General features: G+C 31.5%; 1 protein-coding gene across 1 annotated transcript in view; it reads right to left on the reverse strand.

Moving 5' to 3' along the window:
* Positions 1-23843, reverse strand: part of LOC140441456 (23 kDa integral membrane protein-like) — a 78064-nt gene that overhangs the window by 50557 nt on the left and 3664 nt on the right. The gene's annotated exons all lie outside the window — the stretch shown is intronic.

The following is a 23843-nucleotide window of genomic DNA, read 5'->3' on the forward strand; positions in this document are numbered from 1 at the left end:
GAGGAACTTTTAATTATTGAGGAAGTCTCTAAATATAAGTCAATCATAGAGTGTAAAACAACGAATAAACTAAATTGGAATGAGAAGGTTAGTTTTTATTATATATATTTTTGTTTATATATGAAAAATAAAAATTACATTTGCAGGAAAATGCATGGAAAAAAATTGTGGCTAATTTTAACGCAAAAAACTTTCATGCCAGGACACTGGATCAAGTACGGGCCAAATATGATAACATAAAGAGCAAGGCAAGAAAGGAAGTTGCCAAGTTAAGGTGCTACCAAGGGGGGACTGGTGGCGGCCCATGCACCAGTTTTAATTTAGACACCAGTACAGATGCTGTACTGGATTTGATGAATTTAAAGACAGTAATGGGTTTGAATGCAGAACTTGATTCTGATTCTATTGAAATCAATAAAGTACTAAGTTTAAACAGGTTTTTTTATAACATAATTATTAATTTCAATTGTTTTAGGATATACAAAATGATGTTGGAGAATGCATATTTATATAAAGGTTGTATACATCTTTTCTAACACATTTTTTTTAGATTTTAATTGTTGAAGAATCATCAACAATATCAAAAGATGAATTTGAACATAGTGATAAATATACAGACTCCAAAATTTCTTTAGAAGTAGTTGAACAGGTAGTAAAGATGTAATAAAAATGTACAGTTGTAATTAAATAATTCTTGTCTTTAGGATTCACCCAGAAAAAAATGAAACAAGTATGTTCCGGAAAAATTAAAAAAAAACAGCCCATCAAAAGCTGAGGCCTAAAGTTTTAAATCCTGCCATTGAGGCAAAAAAATATTATGAACACAAGCTGGAAGTATTAATTGAAGAAAATCAAAGGCAAAAGGAAAAGGAAGAGAAGAAAAAGGCTAAACATGAGAGAGATATAGGGGAACAAGATTTAAAAATTAAAATATTAGAAATTCAAAATATTAGAAATTCAATTAAAATTAAAACAAAAAATTTTGGCTCAACAAAATTTATAATAAACATAGTGTACAAAAAGTGTTGTGTTTTAATGTCACTTATATTTCACAAGTAAATTGAAACTATTCAAAAAATTTAAGAACACAGTACAGAAATTGCTGAATTAATAAATATGTACAAAAATTATAAATATGTAAATTACTGAAATTAACCATCATATCTTATAAAATTTATTCTTGACAAAAGTAAAAATAGAACTAATACATTTATACATAATAACATAAATAGATACAATTATAAAAATGTAAATTACTGAAATTGAGCTTCATAATATCCTATAAAATTTCTTGACAAAGGTGAAAGTAAAAATAACATAATGCATTTATACATAATATATAGGTACAATTATTAAAATATCAATTATTGAAATAAATATAAAATTTATCTCAACAAAGGTGAAAATAAAACTAATACATTTAAACATAATAATATGTAGGTACCTACAATAATAAAAATGTAAATTACTAAAATTTGAGCATCATAATATCGTTTATCTTAATAAAAATGAAAATAAAAATAAATCTAATACATTTATACATAAAAATAGATTTAGATACAATTATACAAGTGTAAATTTACTCATTTACTCATCTTATAAAATTTATCTTAAAAAAGGTAAAACTAAAAATTAATGTAATACATTTATACACAATAATATAATACCAAGTATAAAACTAATTTAAATTTTATAATTTTAAATCTATAATTCTGCAAAATGCTGTCTAATAAATAATTCACGATAATAATGTCTTCCATTATCTAAATTTCCCTGAAATTGAGGCAAATTATCTTCTTGTTGATCTAGATTAAGATCTACAGGAAACAAGTCTCCATTTTCTATGGCTATGTTATGCAGTACTGCTGTAGCTACTATTACATGCATAGTTACATCCAAATTCAGTCTCATTCCGTTTCTTAAAATTGGAAACCGTCGTTTCCATACCCCATATTGCCTTTCCACAACATTCCTAGTTCTTATAAGAGATTCATTGTAAAGATTTTCTGCTTCTGTTCTAGCATCATGTAGCTGGGTCATTAAATATGATTTTAAACCATAACCACTATCACCAACTAGTACAAATCTACCAAAGTTTCCAGCTTCAAATCTTTGTTTTATGCCACTATTGTTAAATATTGTTTGATTGTGCACAGAACCAGGCCATCGTGCAACAATATTTCTGATTTTTAAAGTAGAGTCACTGATTGTTTGGACATTTAACGCAAAAAATCCTTTTCTTGAGCGATATATTTCTGCATCTACACCTCCAGGAGAATCAATTCGCATTAAAGTGCAATCAATTGTACGTATGCATCTTGGAAATCGTGCAATGGCATAAAACTCTTCTGCAACTTGGACCATTTTATCATTTGTTTCATACATTTTAATGTACTGTCTGCTTAACGATGCAATTGCTGCAGAAACTCGTTTGATAATTCTGGACGCTGTTGCTCTTGATATACCCATGTAGTCAGCTACTGATACTTGCATGCTTCCAGAAGCAAAAAATCTTAAGGTCAATAATAATTGTTGGAGTGGTGTAACAGCTCCTCTCCTAAAAATATGTTCTCATTAATATATTTCTCTATACACATTTTAACATTGTTGGTTTTACTTTTTAATGATTTTTGTATCCACCAATGTTAATGTGATCATAAATTTTATTATATCTTAATTTTATTACTTACCTATTTGTTGGAAGTTTTATTAAAGGTTCGATTTGTTCCAGTAAGGACATAACTGTTTCTTTTGTCAATCTAAATCTATCATAGAATCTTACATCATCATATTGGTTTATATAATTTATTCTTTCCCTATAAACTTTAGGGCGGCGGACATATATAAATTCATCTTCAGAAGAATCTGAACTTGTAGAAAAATTCATTTTAAATTTGAAAAAAAAAAATAAAAATGTAAACAAACTTGAAACAAGACCAAGACGATATAAGAATTTTGAGGTTAAACAGTCTATTGGTTTAGTAAAAGTGGACTTTAAGGAGTTAATTGACAGATTTCTACCATTTAACTTAATGTGGACTTTAAAGTAAGGATACAGTATTATGAAACTGAAATTTACACTTTAAAGTGGACTTTAATTTAAAGTTTACTTTAAATTAATTATGAAATCGGGCGTTAGTATTAGACCCGTGATAAAATCATAAGTGGGTACTTTTTTTGTTTTATTTTGCAATGACAAAACTTTAGTGTAATTTTAATTTTTTTTTAATGGTTGGATTAGGCGAAGTCTTAGTTTCTTGTTGGGATTTGAGTTTTCTTGTCAGTTCTATAGTGAGTAGTCTTTATTTTCCATTTACATTTGATTTGTTTATTGAAAATCTACTACTTTGTCATTTTTTTCTTGGTTTTTCTTTTTCACGAATCATATTGTTTATATAGTCTCGCATATTTAATTAGCAGATATAATTAGTAGATATAAGGATATAATGGATGGTAAGGATATCCTTACAATATATATATATATATATATATATACAAATGTCAAAAATGTTGGCAAAATATGATACTAATATTGGAAATAAATCAGCAAAAACATCTGAAAAATATTTTTCAAAATTTAAACCCAAGGTTAATAAAGATCAATAAAATCAATAAAATTAATCAATAAAATGTTATTTATAAAATTAATTGTAAAGACTGTAATTCAACATATATTGGGCAAACACCAATGGAAGGGTTGTTGCACACAAACATATTGTACAAACCAACAGATTAAACGCAACAGTCCTATCCAAACATTCTCTAGAAAATAGCTATTCCTTTGATTTTGAAATGTACAGATTTTGGAAAAAGAACAAAATGACAACAAAAGATCCATATTGGAGATGATTCACATAAAAAAGATCCAAATTCTATCAATAATAAAACTGACATCAAAGTTCTTTTCAATATGTGTATTAATTTAATAAATTGAGTTGTTTTTAAATGCTTCATGGTAGATATTTAAGATACAACCCTGAACCACTCGTGTTTTAAGATACCTACCAGATGTCATCTGTCAATGGCAGATACCAATTTTTTAATCAATGTTAAACTTCTTAAGAGTGTAAACAGGAAATATAATTGTATAATGTATTCTTTATAATAAAAAGTGCTTATTGAAAATTTCAAATAGCCGAAATGATTAAGCAATAATTAAGTATTTTTATTTACAACAGACTGACAAACCCAGAAAATAAAAAAGTTTATATATATATATATATATATATATATATATATATATATATATATACATTAGTCGAAAAATAAAAATGAAAAATTGTCACATCCCTGTATGCCTAAATGTCGTCATAACCTAAGAATATCTATTTTATCCTTATCCACTCTAACTTACTTTAACCTAAAATACGCTCCTTCCCATAGTCATAAAACTATATCATTCGCGATTTACGATTAGATGGTACTTAGAGGATTACACGCAAAATGTCATGGGTATTTAATGTCTACTGATGTGATGTTTAATATGGTACACATTCGCATGATTATCCTAGGACTGGCACAGAACCGCAATTAATTTTGATTCCATGAGTTACATAATTGGACGAAAATAATTGAGAATTTAATTGCAACACAGGATTAATTGCGAACTATTTTATGAATTTTAATCGTATAGGAATCTTACTTGTGTATAAAAATTTTAAAAATATATTTTTGTATAAAAACATCCACACAAGAATTTTTGTTACGAAATGTCATAAAAATAATAGTTTTAATTTAAATAAATGGTATAAACTTTTCTTTATAGGAATATATAGCAAATAAAAGTAATAAATAAGGAAAAACAAAGTTGGATTAATATTATTTTAATTGATATCAGTAAATTAAATATAAAAAATTTATGGGGGCGTTCTTCTTCTTCAACTTTACTTTTGTTTAAATATATTTTCTGTTTTTTCTTGCTTTTTCATCCTCATCATCATTGATACTACAACTCTAGTGAAGCCTCAATTTTCTTAGGATTATTTCTCTATTCTCCAGCATTTCTTTTAGGTGAATCTGTGCAAAGGCTCGGAAGTTGGCTATTATCACAACTATCCGTACTTTTTGGCAGCTGCTCTGAAAAGATCTACTGAGCTGCAACTATACCACTCTTAGGTTTCTTAGCCAGGAAATTCTTTGTCTTCCTATGGATCATTTACCCTTCATTTCACCTTACATTATGCCTTCTTAACACTTCTGCATTTGTAACTCGTTGGGTTCATGGTATTTTTAAAATCCTTCTATATCACCACATCTTAAATGATTTTAACTTCTTTATATTATCTACTTTTAGTGTTTAGTTTTTCATTCCATACAACAAAGTCGAGAATACGTAGCATCTTAAGGCTCTTGTTCTCAGCTCCAGAGAAAGGTCTCGATTAACAAACATGGTTTTTATTTCTATAAATCTTTCTTGCAGTTTCAATGCGTGTCCTTATTTCTCCACCGTGGTCATTGTTTTCATTTACCCAGATTTTCAGATATTTGTAGTTATTCACTCTTTCTACTTGTTTTCCCTCGATATCTAGCCTTAATACTTCCTTCTACACTGAGAATACTTAAATCTCTGATATTACTCAGCCAAGATTTACTTTTTTTTCTGACGTTTTTTCTTCAATCCATTCTTCCTTGCATGGTTGCGTGTAAGAAAGAGTATTTAGCATTTCGAAGCATGTACTCCAAGGATAATATTTTTCTGATTTTAACTGCCTTCAGAAGTTTTATATTGCGTCCAATGTGTCTTAATACTTCTTCGTTTGTGATTTTAGCCAATCAATAAACTCTGTAGAGCCTGTATAGTCTGTAGAGCTACATTTCAAACACCTGTAATTTTTTTCAAAATATATGAGTTCAAATAATCATGATTATCGCCAACTTTTAAAAGAAGAGGGAATCTTAAGAAGAAGAACATAAATATACGTGTACTAGTTGATTTGAATTTCGAATAACTATCAATATCTTTACTACTTCGGTGTTAATTTTTAAACTCAATAGCTTTAGCTGATATTTAGTTAAGCAAACGTTACAAGTCCTATCTGCATTTATAAATATGTAATCAGCATATCTTAAATTATTTATCAATATTCCAGTCACTTTTATGCCATCTCTGTACCTTCAAGTGCGTTTTGGAATACTATTGGAAAAAAATACACTAAAAATGAACAGAAGTTCAATATTGATCTATGTTTGTGTATTTTAAAGCATAATATGGCAATGGCGCAGGATCAAGCGTACGCAGTCCTATTAATGAACCAAAGTACATTTTAAAGTTAAAACAAATCATATGCGCAATAAAAATGACAATGACTTAGATATTATCCAGTATTAGTTATTTTTCTTTTTCTACTTCCTCATTTATATAAGCAATTTTGCTGTATAATCTCTATGGAAGATTGCCTCTTCCTTTCGAGTTCTGTCAATACTTCTTCTACTACTTAATGATTTGTTCCTTGCTATTTTAACGTCTCTTGTGTCTGCCATTCTATTATCGTGATTGTTCCATTTTATTTCTCTATTTATTTATCGTATGGCATACAATAAGAACACATATTTAAAAAGCAATATAAAACATTACATGGAGTATTACAAACGAACATCTAATGCATTAATATAGTCTAAAACATTTTCGGTCACATTCAGGAACTCGTCAAAAACTCCAGGGAACCGCCTTCGCGGGCATTCTTTAACAATGTGACGGACGGTCTGTCGTTGCGCACCACAGTCACACTCCGGAGTAAGGGCTTTTCCCCATTTATGTAAGCTGTCAGCACATCTACCGCTTCTTGTTCTTATTCTGGTTAGCGTTGTCCATGTACTCCGGGTCAGTTCAAAGCCTGGCGGTTTCTGTTCGATACAGGCCATTTGCTGTGCTTCCTGTGGTGAGTCGCGCTCCCATTGTCTTCTCCAAGCGTTGGTGAGGTCGAAATGTTCCTGATGTAAGGAGGTGGCCCTTAACATGACAGGATATCTGGAGCGCAGATGTTTATTTCGATATCACGCCTATCATGGTGGATGGGTAGTTGATGGTTAGACTGGATTTTTCGATATTCTCTGAGAAGGGAGTGACTTCTTCGTAGTTTCGGCGGTGGAATGTGACTCAGGATGGGAAGCCAATAGTTGGGTGTTGGTCTAATTGTACCTGAAATCATTCGCATTGTCTGGTTTAATTGGGTGTCAATAATCTTCGTGTGTTTGCTATTGAGCCATACTGGGGAAGCATATTCAGCTGTCGAGTATACAAGTCCGATAGCAGATGATCTGAGTACGGAGGCTGAGGACCCCCATGTGGTACCACATAGCTTTTGGATTATATTATTTCGCGTTTTCAGTTTTACTGCCGTTCTTTGTAAGTGTTCTTTAAAACTTAAAGTTCTGTCAAGAGTCACTCCAAGATATTTTGGTGTTGAGTTATGAGTTAGCAGTCTGTCTTCAAAGTGAACGGACAGTTTTTTGTTGGCTTGGGCATTATTTAGATGGAAACAGCACACTTCGGTTTTCGTCGCATTAGGCCGTAGCCTCCATTTGCGAAAGTATTCTCCCATAATGGCAAGGTCATCCGTTAGTATTGTTTCTGTAACTGCCATGTTATTATGTCTTGCTGCAATGGCTCAGTCGTCAGCGTAGCCAAATTTCTGCGAATTTGTCCTAGGTAGGTCCGCGATGTATAAATTAAACAGTAAGGGTGCCAAAACAGATCCCTGTGGCAGTCCATTGCTGAGCTTCATTTGGACACTTTTTGAGTTGCCTATTGTGACTTGGAAAGGTCTGTCGGTGAGCATGCTATCAATGAGTCTAGTTATCTTTTGACACGGGATGGCACGGATTAGTTTGCAGATTAGTCCTTGTCTCCAGACGGTGTCGTATGCAGCTGATAGGTCAATGAAAGCAAGGGATGTTTTTTGCTTTCTTTGAAAACCTGCTTCAATATGTGTTGTTAGGGATAGGATTTGATCTGTGCAGCTGTTTATTTCTCTATTAAGTATCCACTCGTTTATATCCTGAACATTAAATTTTGTTCTAATCTCGTTACTCCTGTAGCGTGTTTCCTGTAATACGGTTTCTTGCTTTTTTTTCACAGTTAAGGTGTCGGTTGACCCAAGTAGTGTTATTAAAGCATCCTGTTAATCTATTTGTCATTTGTACTTAATTTTTTTTGTCTTTTTCATTGTCTTCATAGCTAAAAAGTGTAATACCTAGGTACTTCATTTCCAATACTTGTTCAATGCTAACACTATCGACTTTACATCTTATTAGTTCTTTACTGATTACTATTTTTCTAGTTTTCTTTTTTGAGTTCATATCGTCATGTTAATTTCTTTTGATCTTTTCTAGGCTATCTTCAGTTTGGGCTATAAATATTGCATCGTTTGTATTAGAGTCAATTTTAATTTCGATGTCCCCCATTCTAAAACCTGTTCATATATCGACGCTATTTATGCCTTCATCCATGATTAGATTGTTTAGTAAAGGATTTAGTTAATCCCCCTGTCTTATTCCATGCCATCTATGGGTTCAGTAAGCTGTCCATCTATTCTGACTTCCATCTTGTTTTTGTTTTGTTATCTTTTTTATAATATACAGCAGGATTTTTTTATCAATCCACATATCATCCAGTCTTCTGCGTCCAAAGTTGAACATAGACATCCCCTAATGTCTTTCAGTTTTGTCGGTCTTGAGCTTCCTGCAGCCATATCTATTCTTCTTCTTATACAGCTTCTTCCCATTTCTTCATTTCTAACTCTGTCTCTGAGAGTCAGTCCAAGTAGCGAACGTTCCATTCGTCTTTGAGCTACTCTGAGTTTGGTTGCTATAGCCTGTATTACGGAAAGTGTTTCGGCGCCCTAAGTCATGACAGGAAGCACACATTTGTCGAACGTGTCCTTTTTCAAGTAATTTGGCATGTTGCTCTTGAAGATGTCTAATAGAGCTGCATATGCGACACATGCTATAGTGATTTTTCTTTGCAGTTCAGCATTTTAATTGTCCCTACCAATTTGCATTTCATGACCAAAGTATTTATATTTTATGAACTAATCCTATTTTGTTAAAGTCGAGGTTTTGGATGTTTGTGTTATGTATTGTGTCTTTCCAAAATTTATCTTCAAACCAATTTCATTACAATCTGTTATCAGAACAAAGTTGTCCGCAAATCATGGGTGGGAGAGCATTTCGCCGTCGACATTGATTTCTTTGGCTTCCCACTCCAATTTTTCGAAAGCACGTTCAGCACTACCAGAACTGTCGTAAAAAGTTTGGAAGATAACGTGTTTCCGTGCCTGATACTTAAAGGTTTATAATTGCAATTATAAACCTCTTTTCAAATTATTGTGGGAGACTTTAGAAGAAGAAAAGTGAACTTATGCAATCTTAAGAACTGCATTCTTTATTTTTTAAATTTCATTACTAATTTGTAACAATTATTTCTAATTAATCATTTGACATTAATTCATCATCGAATTTAAGTTATTCTTCATTAATACAAGAAAAATTTCCAATTTTTATCTAAAATTCTTACAATTCCAATCAAGAAATACAATTGTTTAAAAAACACCCAAGTATCAGACTAAGAAACATCACAATCTAAATAGTTTTTTCTTTATATCTAAATATTTTTGTTTTATAAATAACTTGTCCATTGAACCTACTTTGACCTTCAGTCAATTTTCAACACATTCATTATGACGTTATGACGGTGTTTGATAAATGCCTTCTTTCATCATGTTTTTCAATTCAATTTCATAATTTAAAAATCTTAATTTTCCAATGACATATTTCAATTTCCATATTTTAAAAATCATTCAAAGCGCTGTCATTCGATTTTGTTTACACTATCTGCTGCTTCAACTTCAGTAAAAATGAGTTCCTACACCCGTACCACAACCAAATTTTTTAATGTGTACTTTGTGCAGTCCACTGTATAGTCCTTTGTGTTTTTTTTGCTGATTAAAGAAAAAAAAGAAAGAATAAAAAATAGAACCAGCATTTTTCTGTTTACCACATGATCTTTTCTAGTAGGATACTTAATATTTGACGTAAGTGTGAATCATTGTTAAATTAAAATTAGTTATTCACATCATTGCTCTCTTGTAGGATAGCTCCAAAGATGGCTTTGTAAGCCGAAAGCGCTCAGCTAGGAATTAAAATCTTTTACACACTTCAAAAATATGTACTTCCCTTTTTCATCTGTTGATTTGTCATAACTGTATACAAAAAGCATACCAGTCTTTTCATTTAATCTTTTAAATCTTAATTTAAGGATAAACAGTCTTTAAATCTGAATTTGACAGACATTCGTTTTCGTAATCTTATCTTATATGCACAAAGCTCAAAATCCAAAAAATACTATAAACTAACCTTGAAGAATTGAAAAAAATAAATGTGACTACGGACTTTAAACTATTAGCTTAATCTTGAAGATCACGAAAACTTCTCAAATGATTAAAACCTATTTAAAATATATTTTGTCAACAAGAATATCAGCATCTTAGTCGACGGTCAGGTAAAATTAGCTGAGAAAGATATATATGGCCAGAAAATTGGATAATGAATATAAAGCTGGGGTTTGACCATAAATATAAAAAATACTGAATATCTAGTTGTTGGAAAAGTAGATCGAAATAATCCAGTGCTAATTAATTAAACTGTGAAATTAGGTATGTTGAGTCATACAAGTACCTTTGAGTTACAATTACTAAAGATGGCTCTAGTAAGATAGAAATTAAGAAACGAATTGGAAAAGGTAAGCAAGTGAAAAAACAATTAAATTACATGCCGTGAAACACACAAATTAGACAAGATACAAAAATGAGAATTTACAAGACCAACGTCCAAAGCATCGCAACTTATGGAGCAAAGATCGGGAAAATGACAAGAATGTTAAAAAAAAGCTGCTGCCAATGAAAATCGAGTTTTGAAGACGTTGATGTAACTTAAAATTTTACAAAAAAATAAGAAAGAGACAGGTTGTCAAAGTCTAAAATATCACAATAATTGAAATCCACCTTCTAACAATACATTAAAACCAATTTATTAATTTTTTATATCGTTTTTATTTGTATGAAGTTAAATTGTGTAGGTACTTTAACTAAGACATCGACGACAAAACCTGAAGTTCTCCAAATAATAAGAGGAGAACTCGAAATCAGTATAAATAGAAATATTAAATAAAAGTGAATATAAATAATATCAACATGACCGGAAAAAGACGCCCAGGCAGAAATATTATATCCTGGCTACATAGTGTACAAAAGTGGTACTTAACTATTGAAAGACAGTTTAAGATAGCAACCACTAAAGTTAGAATATCCATATTAATTACGCTTACAGCTTTTGACTAGGACGATAGAGACAAATTATTTGAAATTATGGAAAAAAGAGAATACTCACGACTAAAGAGGATTGGAGCAATCCAAAGTATGTAATGAAGTATAAATATAATGGCTAAACGAAACGAAACAAGAGCATTAAAAACAAACCAAAAACTAAAACAAACACAAGGTTCAAGAAAAATAGAGACTATAGAGACAACATTTATAGAACATTGAATAACAACATAAAGCTACAATAATAAAACTTGATTGCAAAACAACCTGATGGATTTGACAAAACACAATGGAAAACACGTTTTTATTTAAATCCTACAAACATCGACCTCGAGAATGTGTCGGAAAAATAGTTGATATAGAGAGGTGAATGTTGTATTATTTTTTATTGATATTAAGTATCACTTTAAACTGGCGATTTACATTTTGTTATAGTTTTTAATAGTTTGGAGAATTTGGCAGCCAGTTCACTTTAATTGTTAAAAATATGAAAATATGTATGTTTCTTAGTATTTTGCAAATTCTTCCATATATTGAATATTTAACCCACAAGTTTTAGATCTCTCTCACTATTTGAATTATTTTTATTATTGTCAATCTTCTTCCTCTTCTCTTCTCGTTTTTGTGTAGACATGACTATGTTTTTCAGTGTGTCTCCAGTAAGTTGTCGTTACATCGTTTTCGTGGTCTTCCTACTGATCGTATTCCTATCGTGGAACCGTCTCTTGCCGTCGTTACTACTCTATTTGTTGTTATTCGGCTTATATGATCGTTCCATTCTACTCTTCTATTTCTGACCCAGTTCTTGATGTTCTTCACTTTGCATCTACGTCGTATATCTGTACTTCTAGCCCTGTCGCATAGTGTCATGCCATTAATTTTTATTCTCTGCTGTTTCTAACGTCCTTTTTGTCCTCTCTGTGTCAGGTCGTATTTCTGCCGCTTATGTCATTATTGGTCGATTTTGATGACTGTTTTGTAAATTCTGCCTTTTATTTTTTCATTCTGTTTGCGCTATTTACTTGATCTTCTACTTTGGTTTTAAGCTTTACATAACTACATAATGTGATGCCTAGATATTTAAACTCCATCACTTGTTATATTATCTGACCTTCCAGCTCCAATTTACATCTTAGTAAATTTGCTGTTGTAACCATGTAACCATTTCCGTTTTGGGGAAATTAACAAGTTAAATTTTCTAGCTTTTATATTAAATTGGTGCAGCATACGTAAAAAGAATCAAGGCTTTCGAACTCTGGTTATACCGCAGAGTATTAAAAATATCATGGACTGATAGAATTACAAATAAAGAAGTACTGGAGAGGGTTGGCAAAGAAACAGAACTAATGACCACTATACAAACCAGAAAACTGGAATACCTAGGCTACGTGACGAGGGGACCAAAATATGAAATTTTGAGACTCATAATACAGGGAAAGATTCAAGGAAGAAGATCTGTTGGCCGAAGGCAGAACTCATGGTTGAAGAATCAACGTGATTGGTATCAATTCAGATCGATTGATTTGTTTAGAGCAAGTTCATAAATAAAAATAGCCATTATGATTGCCAACCTCCGTAGGGAGACGGCACTCTAAGAAGAAGCATACGTTAATCATGTTTACTTTAAGGGTAGTATTACTTCGCTTACATAGCAGATTATTATAAGTTGGTTTTCTCCCATTTGGTATTCTTTTTTAGTTCTTAATTTTTTATTATTTAATCTGTCCTATCCCATTACCAGCTTCAATAGGGTACGTTAGTTCTTTTTCTACTTTTACTTTTATTGTGTTGTTTTGGTAGGTATTTTCGACCGTTTTGATTATTTCTAAAGGCACTTCTCTTGCGTACAATAAGTGGATAACTTCCTTTAATAACGTCGGTGCATGATCCTCTCGATCTAAAACCTTGTTTTTCTTTTGCTATTTTTATAATTTCATCCAGTTTAGTTGTTATCACTTTGGTTGTTAATGTTAGTGTTGTATTTAATAAATTAATTCCTCTGTAATTTTCCGGTTTCGATTTGTCTCCTTTTTTGAAGAGAAGTATTAGGATGCTTGATCTCCATTCTTGGGGAATTTTGTTTTGGTATATTAATTTTTGGATTAGTTTTAGTAGTTATTTGGTCAGATCTGGTCCTCCGTACTTGAGGAGTTCATTCAGTAGTCTGTCATCTCCTGGTGATTTTCTGTTTTTAATTTCAATTATTTCTTGAACGCCAAAATTATGATTTTGGTCCAAACACTGCAATGAATAGATGCATAGTTTTCTATGTTTGCCCGTTGTAAATTAGAAATAAGCTGAAATCAGCTGAATTCTGCTTTTCCCAAACTTGAAAATTTTAAATGACTATACATTTCTACAAGCTGCTGGGCAAATTAATGCTTTGTTTTTTTTTGGTTTTATATGCATTTTAGACATCTTATGTGAGTATTTTTTTATTATTATTTGTAGTCTTTTTCTCCAAGTCTCAAGTCTCAACATTATTCGGGTTAATATTAGACTATTGATTATGCTAAAAAAAATAAGAGAAAAAGGAACTACAACGTTAAAGGGGTTTTAATATTTCATATGCTCAATGAACCCCCAAATATAAGAAAACGCAGAGTGCTGCCATTTTAAAGGGCGCGTTTTTAAGAAAGAGATGACTTTGTCCCTATGCACTAGGGTGGTTTTGGGTGAAATCTATGTGCTTTTCGTACATATATATCTACAGAAAGTTGTTCAAAATTAAATTTTTTATTGAAATGTCAACCTGTAAAGTCAAAAATATTTTTTTTTTACAAAAATATATTCAAAAAATTATTAATATATTCAAAAAACAGGAACACGCTATTTTTCTTTTTTGTCCCATAACTATTTTCCACGGGGGTATGGGTATAACTATAACTATACTACTATATACTACTAAGTGATATCCCCTAATTTTATTTACATCCAAAACTCGTCAAGGTATAGTTTTCACAAAGTTCTGCCAAAATTTTGGTCTAAAAGAATACCATATTTCTTGAAAATTTTATTTCAATTTGTTGACGGACCTAGAAGGATGTTTCCTTAATGCTTTTTTTATTTCGCGACACATAATTTCTATTGGAAACAAGTTGGAACTGTTCGAAACCCATTCCAGAAGTGGTTAATATGGTTTAAATCCAGTTTAAACTCTTTTTGATGTATGGCAACCTTCTGTTTAAAGACAGAATCTTTCATTGATTTTGACTTGTTTGAAATGATTTTGTTCCATAATCGGTAAAAGGGATTCTCTAAAGGCTTTAAATATTTAAAGTCATTATTTAAAATCTCATCAATAAAATGCAACTTTTTCACTTTTTTAGACGAAATACTGCTCTCGACTATGATAGAGGCAGGAAATTTGACTTTTCTCTTTTGGCAGTCGGGTTCAAAAGCTTCATTTTTCCTGTAAATAACGCGACTCCTACTGTCTCCAGCGCACACATCAAAGCTGAATTCATCACTTAATTGTATTGTATCCCGTCATGAATGTGTCTAATCTTAATGCTGTTTTGGTCATTTTAACCGATTTTTCTTTTGTTATAATGTTAAACGTACATTTTCCAAAACCTCAGATTAAAGAAAATGTTCAAAAACAATTCGTACTGATGTATTCAACTATATAACTTAGTTTGTAAGTGGCAAACCCTAGTTTGTAGATCAAAATACTTAAATTATTGCCCTTCCTTTTGCTTAAGTAATTTTATTTTTTCCTACATTTCTAGGTTTTGTATTGATCAAATCTGCGATTTTTACATTGCATTTTTCAAAATAAAAAAATTTAAAGACTATTGATCAAATTTTCTCGTCGATAACATTTTTAAAACTAACAAACGGTAATAGGCTTTGTATTATCAGAAAAAAATATGTCATTATTTGACAATTGTTTTGATGTCATTTTTACACAGCTAACTCTGGTTTTAAGACAATTATAAAAAAAATTAATGTATGTTGATATTAGTAAATGAAAAATGATTTACCGAATTGTTTTCTTGTTGTAGCAAAAAAATAAAAATATGTATTATAAGAGTAATGTTTTTAATATATATTATTAAAAAATGCCAGATAGATTATGATTTGTTTATGGTAATCGCCATATACTGCAAATTCCAAAAGTGGCCGAATTGAAATGGGAAGGGGCTCGTAGGTATTGCTAAACAGGGAAAAAAATTATACTTCTTCTTCAAAATGTAGTTTAATAGAAGTCTTTAGGGTTTACAGTATTGCAGATACGATTTTTCAATGTTTGACAATTTTTGGCTATTTTCACTATTTTTTCGCAAATATTGTTGTATTTGTAAACTTTTTTTTACCCAGTTGTAGGTATCTACATTGGTACATTTAATAGAAAAAAAAGTTAATTAACCTCCAATGGTCTATTGGAGAAGTTTTTTGGACTAATTTTTAGCAAGATACGGTTCTTCAACTTTTTTTACTTTTAACGATTTTTGCTGTTTTACGGCTATTTTTTAAATTTTGCCATATAACTTTGTTTCTAGTAAATTTAGGCATATGAATTACTAAATAAAAAACAAAACTTATTTCCTGTACTGTAAAATAGTTTACTGTAAAATATTCTAGGACAAACGGTAACTCAGATATGGTTAAATTCGGATTCTGGCAACGATTTATATGTATTTAAATGTACAAGAACAGAATACTTCAATCTTCAGAGACTAATATACCACTGAACCTCAATAAATCATACGGACAAGCTAAATTTTGCTGACGATGTCAATTTTAAGAAACCAAAAACGCCCGGGCTTTCCCCTAAAATCCCCCTGTTTAGGGGGGGAACCAAACACATCAATTAACCAAGGATCTGTACATCATAGAAAAAAAAATGTTTAAAACAAGAAATAAAGCTTACATAATGTTTACCAAAAATGTTTTGTAGTAGTTTTTCTGTAGAATTAACCGTTATTTCAGAAACAAAGCTTGCAGCCACCGACGATTTTAAATGAGATACGCGAGCGAAATTAATTTTTTAAACAAAATTTGTAACAATTCGACGGTATAAATTACATAACTTTTAATAGAATATCCTATCGATAAAAATTAAAATATGTTTTAAAGGCAGATAGTGCAGCTTTCGTATGCAATTTTTTATTGTTAAAAGTAGAAAATTTAAAGAACCGTATCTTGCTCAAAAATTTTTCTTTCCATCAAGTGTACCACTGAATATACCTAAAATGGCCTAAAAAAAAAGTTATAGAACAATGTTTGCAAAAAAATAAAGCAAAATTACCCAAAAATGATGTGAGTAACGAACTTACGTTACGAAAAATCGTATTTTGGATACTGTGAACTCTAAAGTTCTACCAAATGCTATTTTGCAGAAAAAGGATAAAAATTCTTTTTGTTAAGTAGTCCGCATACCCATACCACCGTGGAAAAAAGTAATGGGACAAAAAGGAAAAATCACGTGTTTTCGTGTTTCTTTGCTTCGTTTTTTGAATATATTTTTGTAAAAAAAATATTTTTGACTTTAGAAGGTGACATTTAGTGTTCACTTGAATATCGTAGAGTAAGGACGTATTCCGCCGAGTGCGACAGCAAAAGGTGGCCACCGATAAGAACAATTAAAATCTAATTATTAAAATTCTAGTTATTAAAATAAAGAGCAAAGTGGCAGTGGTGCACCAAATTCTGTTTTCTACAATGAATAATTCACACACACGGAACACAAAGAATCAGTGTCTATTGTAGTATCAGCAGAAATTGCAGGTAAGCAGCAGGTCCACTATTAACAAACATTCAGGAACATGTACCCAACTCCCCAACAATATTCTCAACTAGAATACACATCCGAACATGCACCAAACCACATATACTGGCAACCCACAAATACTCCTATATCAAACATTCAACAAAATTGATTCGCTCTTCCACCACAACCACAAGAATTTCCACCTCAACCCCAACCAATTTACTACAACTCAAGCAGCCCATCTACTGTAGGGCAGACCTCAAATAAAAAAGCTAAAACTTGCAATTACACATAACAAAACTCGGATATAGAGTCTAGCGAAGACGACGATCAAGAAACGCAAAATAAAAACTCATATCAAGTAGTCGAAAAACGTAAATTTTCAAAACAAAATAACGATCCCACTTCTCCAAGCTCACCACGAACAAAAATACAAAATCGGTAGAGTGCATTATCAAACGTCGAGATCTCTGAACAGACTGAAACAGAAAAACAACTGAAAATACCAAAACCACCTCTAATATTCGTATATGGCGTCAAAAACTTTAAAAGATATGATCGATAACTTTGCACAAATTGTGGAGGAACAAACCTACTATACCAGAACTCTACCAAACGACACTGTCTAGATTACAACATATATAATAGATACATACCGTAAAATGATAAGACATTTACGAGAAGAAGAAATCATTCACCACACTTACCAAATAAAGGAAGAACGTGGCTATAAAGTGGTAATAAAATATATCCATCACTCTATACCCACAATAGATATAACAAAGGAACTAGAAAAAGCCGGCCATAAAGTTCGTAATATAATTAAATTAACATCTGACACAGACAAACAAAGGAACCCTAAAGGCGCGTTTTCACGGGTCGATCTGGATTGAACGATTTAGGTCGATTATGAAATCGAAAGCAAATTGAATATGTAAACCATAAATCGACTTGGCCGTTCGGCGGAGTGAGTCGATTCGACGGAAGTAGAAAGACTGTCTACTTTTGACGGGCGATTGTCGCCGAATCGATGTCGAACGACTGGAATTGAATGTGTAAACACCTGGTCGAACGGAATCATAACGTACCGAAAGCCGAGTAGAGTACTTCTAGCGTGTATAAAGTTGTTGTTTTTAGTACTACAAGCTGTAATTTTGGGAAAAAATGACTGAAAAATGGTCAGATGCAGGCATGGCAAAATTTTTGGATGCTTATCAAAACTATAATGTATTATGGAATCCACAAACCGAGCTTTATCGCAATCTACAAGCAAGGCGAGAGGCATTGCAAGCAATTCTACAACATATGAATAAACCCGATATATTAGAACAACATACAATCGTGAATTAAGCAAAGTATTAAAATTACTAAAGGGTGGCTCTGGACCTGACGACTTATATGTATCAGAGTAATTTGGCTTAAACATGCTAATAGTTTTCTGGGAACAGTAACGATGGGAGGCAGAAAAAGCCAATCAAACAAGGTAGGTAGATAATATTTTTTTTTATTTTTAAAAACATTCATTTTGTTGTACTAGTCCTTAATAAATCATTTACACATAGCTGTCTCCAGTGGCTAGAAATCGAAGAGCTAATTGCAATTTCAGCCCTGCTGGTAATGCTTCACGCATATTTGTATCGTTTTTTTGACTTGTCTCAGCAGTTTTTTGTAAAAGTTCTCTAAAATGAGAATTAAACATTCTTAGATGATTTCTATAAGACTCTGGATCTTCCACAACCATTTCTTGGAGCAGGATTTGTGATGCACCATGGGTATTTCGTCTCACAATCCACGGTCGAGTCCACCACGTTCGTTTTTTGTTCTTTTTGTTTGATTTAGCAATTTCTTCCCAAATTGTACAGCAAGTTAATTGCACACCTACATTAATTATTTCACGTGACGCCATTTTGTACCACAATTAATTCAACATTCATCGCCTGTCGTGTAAACCTTTTTGCTTTCCACACAGATCGAATTATGCTCGAACGATCCAAATCGTTCAACCTAGATCGACCCGTGAAAACGCGCCTTTATCTTTGTTTTTCATAGACCTGGAACCCAGCAGTAACAACAAAGACATATTTAACCTAGAATTCTTACGTCACACCAAAATAGTATTTGAGGCACCAAATAAGAGAAACTCATCATTCAATCAGTCAATGCATGCTATGTTAACCATACGGCCATAGTAAAACATATTGTACTAAACCTCATTACTGCGGTAATGCGGTACTTACTGTAACTTGTAGAAAACAGACATATCGTCGGCTTACAAGCGAAACAAACTAAGTCAATTTTTTTCACTTTTGAGTTATTTGCAGGATTTTATTGTATTTTTTTTACTCTTTAGACTGGTTAAACTCACTAAGTCATACCATAACAAAAACGGTCATTTTTATAATTATCATGTTTCTCACTAAGTCTCAAAAACTATATACGATTCAGGCAAAACACACTAAGTGACTTAATGTATTTCACTTGACTACGAATGATCCTACCGACTGACTTACGCAGAGCAACTTGTCCAATCTTGTAAAAAATTAATTATTTGTTTGGGTATATTGCATAGGTTTTGTCAGTTTTATTCCAATGTTTTGCGTGATTAGTCCGTTATCAGTTTTGAATTTTGTGTGTATTTATTAATTAATTTCTGTAAGAAAAATGAAACGTGCTGATAAAATACTGAATATTATGTTAAATAGGGGTAAGTAATATACAAACAGTATTATATTTAAAATGTTTTGAATTATCTAGCATTTATCAAGATCTAATTATTTTGTTATCGTTTTGTTAAAATCAAATATTTAACTTTTCCATTGAAAAATTGGGTTAGTTATGAATAGATTTTCACAAGGCATTTACAATTTTTCAAATAAAATGCATGCCATAACGTAGTCGAACTTGTATAATTTTATTTGTTATTAATTATATCAACAAATTATAAGAGAAGCTTTATATCTATTTCAGAAAATGTGACAGATCCAATGTCTCGATCTCCACTGAGTGACACGACCAATACAAAATTGGGATCATCTTTTATAAAGAGTGTAATTGGACAAGGTTAGAATTTAGACCTACTTATTAATTTATTGATAATATTGAGGTCAAAGTTTTTTTTAAATAAATAATAGTGCATGTAACTTATAGATGATTATAGATCATAGCATGACATTATAGATCCATTTTATTAAGAACTTTACAAACAGTAAAACCTATGTTTCTATTTTAGAAAAAGAATCATCCTCAGGGTTTCCAACGTCATTGACTGATGCGCCTACAGAGGAGAAGATCTATACAACTTTGACACCAGTTGTCGAGAGAGAGAGATTTCAGGTAAGCAATTAATGTAGTCACTGTGTATTAGAATATCAACCAATTTTATTATAGATTACAAAGAATATAATTTGACTCAAAAGCTACAACGATTTTTATAGATCTTTATTATTATTAATATTTTTTCTATTGTTATTGATTTTTACCTCTTTTTTTAAAAGAGCTAATGAATTAATTGTACTCACTGGATACATTTTTTTACAGACATATTATATCAACCAATCCAACCTGAGCCAACTTTGACGTCATTTTCTGTCGAACTACATACAGCGATAAACAAAGACGTGAGCCTAAATTCTGATAATTTTTGTCAAGATATTCAGTCAGGTCCTCCTCAAATAAGTGACCAGGATTCTGATGAATGTATGGAGGATAGCGACTATATTCCTTCAGGTAATGAAAGTGATAATTTAGATACCAGCAAAGAAAACTCTACAGCAGCCGAGGAAAAAACAAATTCAAATGAAAATAGTCAAGTAGGACCTAAAAGAAGCCGATGGAACACCCCAAGACCATCTGTGTGGAAAAGAAATGTTGAAAAAAGCAAACGAGTTGAAGGAAAACCCTACAAAAGTACCACTGGTAGAATGCAAGCTCCTAAAATTTCAAAAGCGGTTGATTGCTCTAAATGTCGATTTAAGTGCCAAAATAACTTTTCTGAATAGAACCGGAAGTTGCTATGTCAATCTTATGCGATGTTGTCATTTCAAAGACAGAAAGATTTTATATTATTGAATGTGCTTTCTAATGAAGTAAAGAGTCGTAGGCCTATAAAAGGAGAAAATAGCAAAATGCGATCCAACGCAAAATCCTATTTTTTCACAAATATGGGAAAGAAAAGTCAAGTATGTCAAAAATTTTTTTGTAAAACATTGTCTATTTCTAATATGCCTATAATTAATGCCTTTAAAGAGCAAAATGAAAGCGGCGAATATAGTGGAATAGACAGAAGGGGCCGTAGGATTCCTGGCAATAAAACTTCAGTGGAAACAAGAATAAGATCAAAAAAACACATAAAGCTTTCCTGTTGTAAAAAGTCACTACACTAGAAAGTCTTCGAAAAGACTTTATTTAGATTGCAATCTTAATATTAAAAAATGTACGACCTGTTCGTTAAGAAGTGTAAAGAGCTTAAGTCAGATAACTTATAGGCGAATCTTTTGCAAGGAATTTAATATATCATTTTTCAAACCTAAAAAAGACCAATGTTTGATATGTAAGGAATACACAAAAGCATCGCAACCAGAAAAAGAAGCGATGGAGCTTAATTATAGGAGTCATTTAGACAGAAAAGAGGCTGCAATGAAAGAAAAAAAATTCAGACAAAGAAGTATCGAAAAATAATAAAAAATTTAAATCAATTACATGTGATATGCAAAGCGTTTCACAAATTCCATCATCGCACGTAAGTCTCTTGTATTATCTTAGTAAGCTGAACCTCTATAATTTTACAATTTATGAATCTGCTTCACCAAATGAGACATTCTGTTATTTTTGGACCGAAGTCAATGGTAAGCGTGGAAGTTGTGAAATTAGTACTTGCCTAGGAATGTACATTAATTCATTATCTGATATAGAACATCTAACGATTTTTTCAGATACGTGTGGAGGACAGAACAGAAATATTCAAGTATCTGCTCTGCTTTTTCATATTGTTAAAAACCATCCGAGTCTTCAGATAATTGAGCAAAAGTTCATGGAAAGTGGACACTCCTATATGGAAGTAGATTCCATGCATATCGCTATTGAAAGTGCCAAAAAAAATGTGGAGATTTTTAGTGTTCACGAATATGAAAATGTCTTTAAAACGTCCAGAATGGGCAACAATGGGAATAAAAAATCTTCCTATAATACTCGTGAAGTTAATTATAACGAATTCTTAGATTTCAAAAGCTTGCACAATATACTATTGTTAATAAGAAAGAGGATCAAAAAGGGCAAATGGTCAACTGGTTAAAGGTAAAGTGTTTTAAGTATGAGAAACAGTTTTCTAACATTCTACAGTACAAGTATAATTTTCACGACGAATATGAAAATATTAACGTTAGTTTTGTACGTCGTGCTTCTAACAGAACAGTCAAAGAGGATAATAATAATGAAAATTTGATTATTCCTCAATTATATTCTAAACAGCTTCCAATTTCGGATGCAAAGAAAAAAGATTTGATAAAGCTCTGTGAAAAAAATATAGTTCCGCAAGCGCTCCATACCTGGTTCAAAATTCTACCAAGTTCTTCTTATGTTCGAGAACAAACAGCGGAGTCAGCTGAAAAGGACTCTGACGAAGAAGACTTTGAAAATTAGAAGCATATTTTTATTGTTATACACGTTTTGTTTTGTTATACCTGTTTTTTTTAATAATGTTCTTGTTTTGTGAAAATATACATGAAAAAAGTAAAAACTTATATAAGCAAAAATTATTGTATTATTTACAATGTAAACGAAGCCTACAATAATCGTATCACAGTAAGTAAATAAAAAAAAATACACGTAAGTCATACTTTCATAGCAAAATTAAACAAGTAAAACACACTAATTTAAATGCTACATGTAAAAAACATTAAATCAACGTATTCAGATCGAAAATGAAATAAAAAATTATTAATATGGTAATATATAATTTACTTCTCCTCGTCAGTAATCATTATTAATACTTTATGAAAACTTTCGTATAATTACAAAACAACAAATAAAAGTTTTAAATGTGAAAATTGATCAAACTGTTTTTAAAAAAATTTAAAACACGATTATTTCAAAACTATATTTTTTGACTTAGTGTGTTTCGCTTGTAAGCCGACGATATGCAGAAAAGAGGAAATCAACAGCCTCAAAGACCAACATTCAATAGCCTACATGTATGTACTGAAACAAATCAGCTGAACACTACTCTACAAAACCATAAAAGAACATATGCAAACGTGACAGCACATCAAACTAACCACGATTCAGAACCTAAAACTAAAATAGAACAACATTTATTAACATTCCTAAACAAGTTCAAAAACATGTTCTCTCAACTCATGAATCAAAATAGTATGATATTAAACTTACTAACACAAGTCATTAACCAAAGAAATTCTTAAACATACCTAAACATACATAAACATAGAGTTGCCACATGAAACGCTAATGACCTGCTAAACCGTAAGCAAGAAGTAATTACTTTTTTAAACTTGAATAAAATTGACGTTCTGATTATTTCAAAAACTCACTTTACGGATCTAACTACGTTCAATATTCCGCTCTATACCACATACAGCACACCTCATTCCGATGGTACAGCTCATGGTGGCTCGGTGGTAATTATCCGTCAGTATCACATCATGTATTGCCGAAATATGGAACAGAAAAAATACAAGCAGCAATCGTTTAAGTAAATGCAACGCCATGGCACTTTAACATATCTGCAATGTATAGCCCACCTTGTCACGTAATCTCCACAGATGAATACAAAGCCTTTTCCAATTACTTGT

The sequence above is a fragment of the Diabrotica undecimpunctata genome, chromosome 5, assembly GCF_040954645.1.
Source record: "Diabrotica undecimpunctata isolate CICGRU chromosome 5, icDiaUnde3, whole genome shotgun sequence".
NCBI classification, from domain to species: domain Eukaryota; kingdom Metazoa; phylum Arthropoda; class Insecta; order Coleoptera; family Chrysomelidae; genus Diabrotica; species Diabrotica undecimpunctata.